The following is a 13,472-nucleotide window of genomic DNA, read 5'->3' as shown; positions in this document are numbered from 1 at the left end:
TTCAGACAGACAAAAACTTTTGACACTTTTTTTAGTAATAGCAGTATTTTTTTCCATCAAATTTGTTTAAAGGATTTACAGTTTTATACATATATATATAATGAAAAACAGTTAGTCCGTCCAAAAGTTCACAGATAAAGGATCCCTTCTTTGTTTTATACCATTCGAGAGATACTGTCTCCACCTTTATTTCTTGCTCCACTACTTTTCTAGGTCTTTGATTACTGAAGCCTGTCAAAGCATCTTTTACGCCTTTTAAGTATGCAGTTTCACTGAAGCCCAAGTATTATTATATAAACAGAAAATTGGAGTTGACAGTGAAAAGGGAATGAGTGAAAGGACTACTCAGTTTGAACACACACAGTACAATAATTGCTTCACTATTAAAGTGCTATTAAAGCACTTGAAATTTCGAGACCTTTCATACTTTGAGTTGTTAGACCCATCAAACTTATTCCTACTGTATTTCTTGTATAATTCGCAGGATTTTGGAGGCCTATCCTGACCCTTACTTTTCCAGTGTAAGTAAAATATGGAGAAAGGACAACTCTAAAGAGTTCCAGTTGAAAAAAAGAAATGTAGAAAAAGAGCCAGCAACTTTAGCAACTTACCTTAAAAGTGGCGCTTCCCTGGACTATCACACATACTCCTGGGTTCCCAAAAAGTCAAGTTCTGCAGTAGCATTTGTTTTACTGTCTGGTTTTGGAAGAGCAGCGTTAGTGTCTTTCCAAGTGATTCCCTTATTAGCAAAGTAAACAGAGTGTTGCCAATTATTTGAGTAGAAATGGCATCAGGACACCAATGGGGCAACTTTGAATACTAAAAATACAAGTAATCTGTATTTGACATGACAAATTTGCATAAGAGAAGCCAGCATAAATACAATTAGTCAGAGGATACAGATACTATTGACAGAACTGCTCAGGGTACGCTACCTGACATTTTATATGACACAGATCTCTTTTTGACACAAAGGGCAGGTATATGTTATTTCCTTACTTTTAAGAAATCAATTCACAGAACTTAGTGGCCATCCTCATCTACTTGTTTTTTTTATTACAGCGCAACTCCATGTATTCAGTCACAGTGTACATTCCCGCTGTGCTACAGAGACAAATACCTACGGCATGCTGCATATCCTGCTCAACATGTGGGAATTTTCCTCTCTTCATGCATGATATGTAATTATTGAACACTTTATTTGTGTTTTAATTAAACCCTAAGCACTGGTCTTCAACGAAGCCTGCGCTTCTGTGCTGCATTCACACTTCTGTTGTGCTACTGAACGTCAGTCAGGTGATATCATTGTGCTAATGCAACTGCACACTTGTAATGCTCAAGGTTGGTAGTAGCAGTAGTAGTCGAACAGTAGTCTGTATGCTAGATTTAATCTGTAAGACTCTTTAGTCTGCTAAATGCATGTCTTGATCGGGGAAAATAGGAAGGAAGGGAGGCAAGAGAGAAGGTAGGTGTATGGTGTCAGATCTGAAGGTCAGCAAATGGCTAAATATTTTTCCACCTGTTTCAGTTGACCAAATGTCTAGGTTTAATCCCAGCTGGCAACTAAGCACCACCCACCTGCTCACTCTCCTGCAGCAGGATGGAGAGAGTCACAAGTGAGAAAACTCATGAGTTGACATAAAGACAGTTTAATGGGCAAAGCACAAACCGTGCCCACGAGCAAAGCAAAACAAGGAATTCATTCATTACTACCCATGGACAGACAGGCATTCAGCCACCTCCAGGAAGACAGGGCTCCATCACACATAACAGTGACATGGGAAGACGAAAGTCCCCCACTTCTTTCTTCTTCCCCAACACCATATGGACTGGAATATCTCTTTAGTCAGTTGGGTTCAGTTGTCTTGGCTGTGTCCTCTCCCAGCTCCTTGTGCATCCCCAGCCCACTCACCAGTAGGGTGCTGGAGAGGAGCGGAAATGGCCCTGACACTGTGTATGCCCTGCTTAGCAGTAATGAAAGCATCCCTGAGTTAGCAGCACTGTTTCCAGAACAAATGCAAAACATTACCCTATATAGCTACTATGAAGAAAATTACCTCTATCTCAGCCAAAACCAGGACACCAAACCAGAAATACGAACCTTTATCATGAAGTGTGCGTTGCTGGGACTGTTTTGCAGAAAAGAGAGAGAGTGGCAGAGCTCAAATGCTACTGGGAAGTCTTAACCATGATGGAGCCTCTGGATATTGAAGTTGGCATTTGGTTTTTTACTCACAAGGTTGCAGGAGTCAGAGCAAATGAGCAATTTTTGCTGGTTATGTGAAGGACAATTGGAGTGGGAGAGCTCTCCTTGTTAAATGATGGACGTGGCACCATCTGGTGGCTATATGCAGATTTTTGTGAATAGTGTTGGATTGATGGGCTCAAGTATTTTATGGTAGTTTATGTTTAACAAATAGTTACAGTTAACATTCATAGTTTTAAATTATTTTATGTCCCTTTTTAAATTAAGTGCACATGGAAAAAGTGAATTCTCACAACACAAAGGTAATTGCATTTGGAGTTGGGTAGATGCAGTGGAATTCGTGTTTGCAAAGCACCCTTGGCAGCCCAGCTGTCATCCAGCATTGAATGGGTGTCTTCTATATGGCGTTAGATAAAGACTGTGTAATTTCCCCGTGTTGTTTATTCTTAAGTACCATATGTAAAAGAGAAGATAGAACCTACTGCAAAGGTATTCTTGCATGTTTATCTGCAGAATAAATAAGGCAATATAGATACTAAAGATAATTTTTAGAATTCCTAGGGATTAATGCCACATTTGTGCCCCCTTTTGAAAAGTCATTGATACTGTAGTCTTTGGAAAGTTCCTGAAGACAGGCCCTTGCAAACCAGTTCTTCAAAGTAACATTTGGATGTGAACCATGAATACCCCTACTGAAATGGGGTGCCAACTTAGCCATCTCTGCTTAGTCCTGAGGCACTAGAGCCATCACTGCTATGCCTTGCTTTCTGGTCTTTCTGCTCTGTTACTCACTCTGTGGTTCTAAATGAAGATACTTTGACTCCATGGCTCAAATGGCAAATCTGAATCCTGTAGTTCCTCTGTACGAGCTTTTACATAGGAAATGGGTGTATGTGCACTTGTACTCCAGTGGCCTTTAGAGAGACCTCGACAAATTAGAGGGCTGGGCAATCACCAGCTGTATGAAGTTCAGCAAGGGAAAGGAACAGGTTCTGCACCTGGGGTGGGGCAATCCTGGGCGTACAGATAGATTGGAGAAGGAGGTGTTGCACAGCAGCCCTTCAGAAAGGGACCTGGTGGTCCTGTTTGACAGGAAATTGAACAAGACTCAGCAGTGCTCTGGCAGCCAGGATGGCCAGCCATGTCCTGGGGGGCATCAGGCACAGCATCGCCAGCCTGGCAAGGAGGGGATTGTCCCACTCTGCTCTGCACTGGGGCGGCCTCACCTCAAGTCCTTTGTATAGTTTTGGGCACTGCAACACAAGAAAGACATTAAACTACTAGAGAGCATTCAAAGAAGGACCAAAAAGATGGTGAAGGGCTTTGAGGGGAGGCCGTGTGAGGAGTGGCTGAGGTCCCTTGGTCTGTTCAGCCTGGAGAAGAGGAGACTGAGGACAGACCTCATTGCAGTCTACAGCTTCCCCATGAGGGGAAGAGGAGGGGCAGACATTGATCTCATCTCTCTGTGACTAGTGACAGGACTCAAGGAAATGGCATGAAGCTGAATCAGGGGAGGTTTAGATTGGATATTAGAAAAAGGCTCTTCCCCCAGAGGGTGCTTGAACACTGGAACAGGCTTCCCAGGAACGTGGTCACAGCACCAAGCCTCTCTGTGTCAAGAAGCATTTGGACAATGCTCTTGGGCACTCAGTGTGATTCTTGCTATGTCCTGCATAGGGCCAGGAGTTGGACTTGATCCTGCTGGGTCCCTTCTAACTCACCATATTCTATGATTCTCTGATTCTCTGATTCTGAGTCAGCAGGCTTAGAACCTCTTTCATAGAGTTGTCATCCAGGTTTTTTATGAATATTCTGGCCTGGGTTGTACCATCTGTGTGATGCTTGCAGTTGATTTCTTACAAGCTGGAGTCGCCCATAAGGACAAGGGCAGTTGACTTGGAGGTGTCCTTTAGTTCCTCAAAGAATAATTTGTCGGCATTATCGTCCTGGCTGGCAGGTCTATAGCAGACTCCCACAATGACATCCACATTATTTGTTAGTCCCTGATTCTTACCCAGTATCTCTCAACCATGCCATTGCCAATTGTGAGCTCCATACACATTTTATCCTTGTCCTTACATAAAATGCCACTTCCCAGCCTCTTCTGCCCTGCCTGTAATCATCCAATAGGGCACTTCTATCCCACCATAAAAGTGATTTATTGAAAATATTATTTTCAAACTGAACAGGGTAGGTCTGAAGTGATCACCATGCTAAAGATAATTATATCCTCGGAAATTGTGGTGTGTTATCATGCATGCATTTTGGATTACCAAACCATTAGCTTGGTTGTATGTACACATTAATTAGTCTATTTTCCTAGAAATAAAGGTCCTAGTCTATTTGCACGTCTAGCTTATTTGTAATTAGCTGGCAAGCCCTTGTGTCATTGTTTTGTACTCTCATGTCATCTGGGGTTTTGAACCTCAGAATTTAGGGCGTTGTCTCTCATTTCATACCTCTGCTCAATTCTAGTTGATCTGGGCCTTGGAAGCTGCTTTAGAATTCTCTAGATTTCCCCCTCCACCTCTTCTAGTACTGCATTAAGGTTGACCTTCAGTGTCCAAAAGCATACTGTGCTCTTAGTGTCAAAAGGGCTTAAGCCCAAAATGTGTTTTACTTTGTTTTGGTGGTGTTGTTGCTAAATCTAGTTTTTATACAAATTTAAAATATCTGTACATATAATACATTAGAAAGACTATACATGTGTGTCTTGGTTTGAAAGACAGGTGTCTGCTAAGGAAGGCAGGAGCCCCCCTTGGAATGGCAGATGCAGCCCCCTTCCCTCCGAGTTATTATAATTTTGAAATCAAGGGGCTTTTAGGCAAAGATGTGGGAAATAGGAATAAAAGTTCTTTACTATTATATATCTATATGTGTATAACCAGTCAAACAAACAGCAATAACTCTGGCAGTAACAGCACACACAAACCCAGTCTCAGCCTTCTCGGCTGTCGGGCCCTTTCCCCTCGGGTGCAGTTCCGCTCGCAGCCGGCAGGGGCGCTGGCGGCTCCCGGTGAGCAGGGCAGGTGCGATGGTTCCCCCGCGGCTGCAGGGGGCGCTCCGGAGCGAGCTCGGGGAGCACGCGGCACCCGTGCCCTGGGATCCCGGGAAGGGATGGGACAAAGGCTTCACAAACCCCTGGGCAGCTGATCCCAGTGTCCAGCTGGACCCTCGGAAACAGCAGCTGGAACAGCAGCTGGAACGGCAGGGACGAGCACAAATCCCGGGTGGCAGACGCAATGTATCGAAGCGGGGAATCCCCCGGAGGTCTGGGCAGGCAGGGCGAGCAGGGCTACAACGCAGCGAAGGCTCGAAGCAACGGCGGGGGCAGGGCAGCCACAGCCCGGCTCCCAGCGGGGCAGGGAAGGCGGGCTTTGGGATCCCGGGGCTTCTCCAGCAGAAGGAAAAGCAGCCGAAGAAAGCAGCCTCCTTCTCTGTCCTAATGCCAGAGACCGACTGTCCACACACCCAGGTGAAACAAAGGAGAAGCCAGCTCCTTTGTTTTTCTTAAATACCCAGCCATTTGCTCCCCTAGCAACACGAATGGGGAAAATTCCTTTAACAGAAAAAAAACCCAAGAGAGCTCCTAAAAACCCAACAATGTGTATCATAAATGGCATTATATAGTAATCCACATATGTCACTGAAAACATACCAAATACATTATTTTTAGCATCTATGCAATATAATTGCATTATCAATAGTTTCTTCTAATTTCTTCTTCTTATTTTGTGCTGCCAAAACTTCATGTGTGTTTTTTGAAGAATTAGACCTGTAAGATACGAACATTTTTATGGAATTGGGAAGTAGATTAGTGACATTTAATTTTGTGTTTGTACCAAAGAAGTATTTGGGTTTGAAGAGAAGTACTTTTTGTGGATTTTTATGAAACCAGAAGATGGCAGCAAGTGTTGATTAGAATTTTATGCCACTGAACCTCTTCACACCTTCAGAGCAAATCAATATTCTTTTTAATGCAAACATTTGCTTTGAATGTGATGTATAACAGAAAAGAGCTAATTTACATTTGTATCAATACCATTATTCTTGCACAGGGAAGTGAGAGGGCTAATCCATTTCAAACAGGTTTATTCATTTGAAAAGACTAATGCTGTGAGGGGCTGTTAGTGTGCATATGCCAAAGAAATAATGCGGTGATCTGTTGAACACATAAATACAAACACACGTATAGAGACAGTTTTTCTTCATACTGCTGTCTCTGGAGCTTTTTTGCAGCACGTGTTTGGAAGATAAATGCTGTTTCTCAGTAGTCATATCAACAGTTAAAAGTGTTAATGGTGATGGAAGATAACCTTATATGTTGATTTCAGGATAGCTCAGAATGAGGGTAGTGTTTCCATTGGTCTTGATGGGAACACTTAAAACTGAGGTCTAATTCTTCTCAGTGTGTCAGCCTGTTTCTAGTTAGGCAAGGTAGATAGGACTGAATCAGCAGGTAGAGGTGCAGGAGGTTTAATGCTTTGTTTCTGGATTTTAATTTGAGTACTGTGTATAATGTTAGCTTGTGGAAAGGTGGTAATAAATACAAACTATACTCTCTGCACAATTTTATTAGAGTAGCACGTTTGGCCAGAGCAGCTCATTGGAATAATTTTAAATCCTTCTGGAAATGACCTACTGGACCACACATCAAAACTAGTTTTGAGTAGACAGCTTAACAGATCTTGGTAAAGTTCAGGAGAGAAAAAGTGCACCTGATTTAATATAAATTACAGTGTATCAGAGACGAGCTGGGAGAAAAATACTATGAACTTCACACATCATTAAATAGTAGTTCTGTCATATAAGCATCCTTCAAAGTCTTTACATTTAACGAATTGCAGTGTAACTATTTTGAAGTAAGGTTTAAGTATCATCAAAAGTGACCTGGAAGCCACTTACAATTTGAAAAGCCTGCTGAAAATCTTGCCTCATCCAAGCCTTCATAAGTGTAAAGAATCTTAATTTATTTAGTTTCTCATCAGACAAACCATCCCATAACTTTGATTATGCACATTGTCTTAGTTTTGTTTTTCCAGTTTACCTGTTCAAGGTGCAGGTGAGCCATGAGTGAATAGTGGTATATGGATGTTTTTTCAGTGACTTAGTAATGTTGCTGATATTCTTTTTCTATTAAATCATGACATTTGACTTGCTTTTTTGTATCTGCTGGTAGCCCAACAGGCATACAGTGAGGGAAGGCAATGGAAGCAAAATACAACCGTGGAACTGATAACAGAACATTTTTGCATGTTGCAACGGCATGTTTAGGAATTCATTTCACTTCTAAATAGAACAGCTGGGAAAGTTTTATTATTTTTCCTCTGTCCAGTGGGTAGAGTAGTAGGAAAAAAAATGGACAAAACTCGTGAACTCCAAGGTAAACTAGGTGGCCGTACTAAAATTACAGGAATAATAAGAAAAAAGACTATATTTGTTGGATAGGTGTCTGTAAGAAAGATTCTGTGTTAACACTGCTCAGGGGAACGTTAGTAAGAATTGTTGAGGGAACTGAATGCCATCCATCTGGTAGAAAAACAGATCTATAAAATAGTGGTTTGAAAAGTGTAAATATTCAAGTGTCTTAAATGACAGTATCACCCATCAATATTATAAGATTGAAGAAGAGTAAGGATTGTTATACCTATCTGGTATAAAAGATAGGTCATACTGAAAATTAGGTATGATTTATTTCCAAAATTAAATTCAGTATAGGAAGTACCTCGACTTTTTAATTGATCCTTCAAGACCTTTCCGGTTTAGAGACAAGTTATAGTAATCAGATTTAGACAGGAAGTAATTAGAGGTTTTTTCTGGTAGATCAGTTAACTGGTTTGATCAATTGAATCAATTGGTTTGATTCTCTGGTTCACTGTGTGATTGGTGAAACTGTGAGAAACTTCTCTTGTTTCCTAATCTAGCAATGATGTAACAATTATTCTAAAATAAACCCATTACCCCAAATAAATATGCAGGTCTAAGAATATGTTCTTTGATAACATGTATTGTGTTATCAACCAATAAACCAGCACTGTTTAAGATTTTCTTGGCAACATGGACAGAGGGATCAAGTGCACCCTCAGCAAGTTTGTCAACAATACCAGGCTGTATGGTACAGTCAATATACTGGAGGGAAGGGATGCCTTTCAGAGGGACTGTGACAGGATTCAGGCATGGGCCCAAACAAATATGATGAAGTTCAACAAAGTGCACGGTCTTGCACCTGAGTTTGTGCAATCCCAAGCATAAATACAGTCTGAGTGGGAAAAGCATTGAGAGCAGCCCTGCGGAGAAAGACTTGGGGGTGTTTGTGGACTAAAAGTTCGTTGTGTGCTCACAGCGCAGAAAGCCAGTTGTATCCTGGGCTGCATCAAAGGCAGCATGGCCAGCAAGGCAAGGGAGGGGATTCTGCCCCTCTGCTCTGCTCTGCTCTGCATCCAGCTCTGGGGTCTCCAGCACTAGAAAGATATGGATCTGCTGGAACGAGTGCAGAGGAGAACCATTAAATTGATCACAGGGCTGGAACACCTCTCCCATGACCACAAGCTGAGAGAGTTGGGGTTGTTCAGACTGGAAAAGACAAGACTCCAGGGAGAGGTTATAGCAGCCTTACAGTACCTGAAGGGGGCCTACAAGAAAGCTGGGGAGGGATTCTTTACAAGGGCATGTATTAGTAGGACAAGAAGAAATGGCTTTGAGCTGAAGGAGGGCAGGTTTAGATTAGATATTGGAAGAAATTCTTTACTGTGAGGGTGGTGAGGCACTGAACAGGTTGTGCAGAGAAGCTGTGAATGCCCCATCCCTGGCAGTGTTCAAGGCCAGGTTGGGTGAGGCACCGAGCAACTTGGTCTGGTGAAAAGGATCCCTGCCCAAGACTGCAGGGCTGGAACTTCAAGGTCATCTTTAAGGTCATCTTTAAGGTCTTTTTCATCCCAAACCATTCTATGATACTATGAACATATTATACACAATGTGATTTATCCTTCAGACAAGTCTATCTGGAGGCATAACTAGAAGAAATGTCAAATAGGACTGTTAACACCTTTAGTCATCTGCTGTGGATAGTCAGCAGTTAAATGCCCTTTTTTCAAAATTAATTACTATATTCTTTATTACTGCATCAAAACACTGTTTTCTTCAAAACTAAGCATCTGAAAGAGTGGAAAGGTGCATTTTCAAAAGTTTGTGACTGCTGTCAAATACAAATTAGCATTTAGTGCTTTGTTGGCTAACTCAATTTCTTTGAAGCATGCTTCTTGCACCACAGTGGGTTCCCAAAATTTGTTCATTTACTTGACATATTTTCTAGTGCTGTTCAATCACCAGGAGAAACAAGAGATAGGTAATTGAGAATGAATATCAAGTAGTGTTAAGACTCCTCAGTTCATAAAGTTGATGATTTTTTGTGTGATTACATTTGTCTGTTTATAGCTGGTACGGTTTCTGGTCTCCCTCTTTTCAAATCTTTAAAAGAAGAACATGTATTACTCAACAAATACCACATCTACACCAGCGCTGTTGTATTTGCTTCTGAGTAACTACAAAATTGTAGAAATGGAGACAAGTTAGACCTTGATTTTGAAGGCATATTTTTTCTAACCAAAAAAACCCCCAGCTCACATAATAAATTCAAATCAGTGAAGCATGAGAACATCTCAATTGATTTCTTAACTATATGAATAATGAATTCAGATGTCTAGTAACGTTTCATTGTTCTGTCCTTCTATTTTTGGTTTATCTTATTGATCATTACCATTATTACTCTCTTACATAGTCTTTCCTATTCCCATTCAAATTAATTTCTTAGTACACAGTGGAATATAAAGCCTCTGGAGAGTGATTCACTTTTGTAGTAACAGAATTGCTTTTTGGATTACTTAATCGGTAGGGCGATAATGATACAAGCAAATGCACCACAGCCTCTGTTATTCAAATACATCTACACAGAAAACTGGTTTTACCACCTGAGAATATGATACATTTGAAAATAAATTTTAAAAATGTTTTAAGATGTAAGTGTTCCATTAAATGTATGCCAGTGACATTGAAATAAATTTATCATCTCTAGCTGCACTACTAGAAAAGACTAGAAAAGATTTTTGTCTTTGCTGAACATACAGAAGTGTCAAAAACCTAGAAAGCCCCTTTGGCCAATATTAAAACTCTTCTGTATTTTCTTGATACCAAATTTATCTCAGTGAGGAGGTATACTTTAAGTATTGTTATATGTACATTCACATTTTTTAGCTTGTGCTTTTTTCCAAGCATGCCAATTGCAAGAAGAAATCTCAGGTCTGCCGTCCAAATGTGTTATTAAGGCTGGCATTATTTTTTCATCTCTTTAATAACGCATATTTTTCATTTTAAATGCATTTCAGTTGCCCACATCCCAACAAAATTTTGTTGCAAACCATCAGTCATTTATACTTACTGTACAAAAATTCATGTCGTCACACAGCTACTGGCTGCCCAAGATTTTCCTCTACTCTTTTTGTATCTTCTTCAAGTATCTTTCTTAATTTATCTTGTTGGAATTCTTTCCTAAATATTCAAGGTTTCAAAAACATGAGTGAAGTTCTCTTCTGTAGTCCAATGATTTATTTGCAGTTTTGGTGTTGGTGTCTCCTGCAAGGCAGCTGAGTATTGTACCAGCTCACAAATTGCAGTAACTGATCTTTAGATAGATGTGAGACCAAGTTAAAAACAATGTTATGAATCCTCTTGTTTCCAAAGCAAAATTCTTCTCACTATTTTATTTAAATAATTTCCATGTATTTTTAGTGAGGAAACAAATTTGGAAGTTTCACCTGTTGATTTTGTAGAGGATCATGCTGTGGTCAGACTACTGAATGATGGAGAAGTAATGCTGATAGGAAATTCATAATGAAAATGGGTGAGGGCCTGATTCTTTACAAATTCATTCTTTTTCACGTCACTTTTATTTCTCAGACTTGTCAGCACTGTTATCCCAGCATTGTTAAGTGTTTGCTGGTTGTTTAATTATGAAAAATTGATAGTATGAAATAGTTGGCATTTGCTAGGTCCCTAAGCTGCTTCTGTTAGATCTTCTGTAATAATGTTTTACCCCTATTCTGTGTTTACATGCATTCTTGGCAGTTCCTGCAATCAATTTGCTCACAAAAGAATTTTGATTTGTTCTATATTCAGTTATGACTTCTAGTTAATGAACTTGGAAGCAATTGGTGCTGAAGTACATTTCCTGGCACAGACTTTGGACTGCAGAATGTATTCTTCCCCAGCACTGAAGCCTTACAAATTAGCTTGTAGTGATAAGCATGTAATAAATTTAACATCAATATTTAAGGATATTTATTATCCTTTCAATTTTCCCAAGTTTCAGCTGAGGTATTACTGTATAATCTAACCAGAAAAAAAGACTATTTATTTTGCATTGGTATATGGTCTTCCATGTAGCATGCATAGCTACTTGGCTTCTGGAGTTCATGTAGTCTCTACTGCTTTTGTGTACCTATCAAATTGTATCACCAAGAACCAAATTGCAGCTTGTTCTGGCAACAGATAGAACTGCCTAACAGTGTGGAAAGAGATTATTCTTGTCTGATACAACTCTTGCCTGTCTTAAGACCTGTGACAGATAAACGTATTTAAAAGAAGCTTGATTTTCTAGTTTGTTTCTTGTTGTTTAGCTTTTTTCCTGACACAACTTTACTGCTAAGTGCATGGAATATTATGTATTTTCTCTGGGAGTATTTAAGTATGAGTTTCTTCTGTGTGGATGTCAGCTGTTTCAAATGCAAGAATATATTTTGTTGCCTTTCTACGAAAAAAAACCAAAACCAGACCTCTGAAAATCCTGGAATTTCATGTTGAGAAATACCTTACAGTTTAATTTATTTGGAATTCAGGTTTGTTTAAATTTATTTTCCCCAGGACAAAAAGAAAAAAAGGGGTTTTTTTCCTAAATTCAAAACATGTACCTGTATCTTCTAGCCTGAAGGTAAAGACAAATCCCTACCTTCCTTCTATGACAAGAGGTCATGTAGCAGACATAACCCTTTCACAAGTTAATGCTGAAATTGGCAATATGAGCCCACAATTGCCAAGGAGCAATTTTTTGTTACTTCATGTTCCAAATGAGAATGAGAAAACCAGCATATGGTGGGTTGACCACATGGCTGTCCACCAGATGCCCATGAAGCTGCTTTATTATCCACCCCTCCCAGCTTCACAGACGGATAAAAATACAATGAAAGGATCATAGGATGACATAAGAAGAGGAAGAGATCACTCACCAATTACTGTCACAGGCAAAACAGACCCAATTAGGGGAAACCACTATATTACCAAACACAGCAGAATAGGGTAATGAGAAATAAAACCAATGCTTGAAACACACTCCACCAGCCAGCCCTTCCTTCCTCACAGGCTCAACTTCACTCCTGATTTCTGCTACCTTCACCCTCCCAGTGGCACAGGGCAACAAGGAGTGGGAGCTGTGGACCCTCACATGCTGTCTCTGCTGCTCCTTCCTTCTCACATTCTTCCCCTGCTCCTGTTTTTCCCACAGCAGGCAGTCCTCCACAACCTTCTCCAGAATGGGTCCTTCTCCTTCCCAGGGGCTGAAGTTCTTCACAAACTCCTCCAGCATGTGTCCCTTCCATGTGGTGCAGTCTTTTGAGAACACACTGCTCCAGCATGGGTCCCCCTGCAGGGACACAACTCCTGCCAGAAAATCTGCTCCAGTGTGGGCTTCTGTCTCCATTAGGCCATCGGTCCTGCCAGGAGCTTGCTCAAGTGCAAGCTTCCAATGGGGTCATAGCCCACCATCATGGGGTCCTCCACGGGCTGCAGGTGGATTTCTGCTCCACCATGGACCTCCATGGGCTGCAGGGGCACAGCTGCCTCACCCTGGTCTCCATCACAAGCTTCAGGGGAATCTCAGTTCCAGTGCCTGAAGCACCTGCTTCCCCTCCTTCTCCACTGACTTTGGTGTCTTCAGGGCTGTTTCTCTCACATATTCTAATTCTTCTGTTTTAGCTGCTTTTTGTGGAGAAGATTGTTTTTCTCCCTTCTTAAATAAGAATTTCAAAGGCACTACCAACATCAGTGATGGGCGCTGCCTTGGCTAGTGACAGGTCTATCTTGTAGCTGGCATTGGCTCAGTCAGACATGGACAAACATTCTAGCACCTTCACTCATTCCTTCAGTCCCCCTGCTATCAAAATCTTGCCATACTAACCCAGTAAACAGTATTACAAATATCTTTGGCACCCTTAGATTG

Source organism: Coloeus monedula (assembly GCF_965178545.1).
Source record: "Coloeus monedula genome assembly, chromosome: Z".
Lineage (NCBI taxonomy): Eukaryota > Metazoa > Chordata > Aves > Passeriformes > Corvidae > Coloeus > Coloeus monedula.
This window is presented reverse-complemented; position numbering follows the sequence as displayed.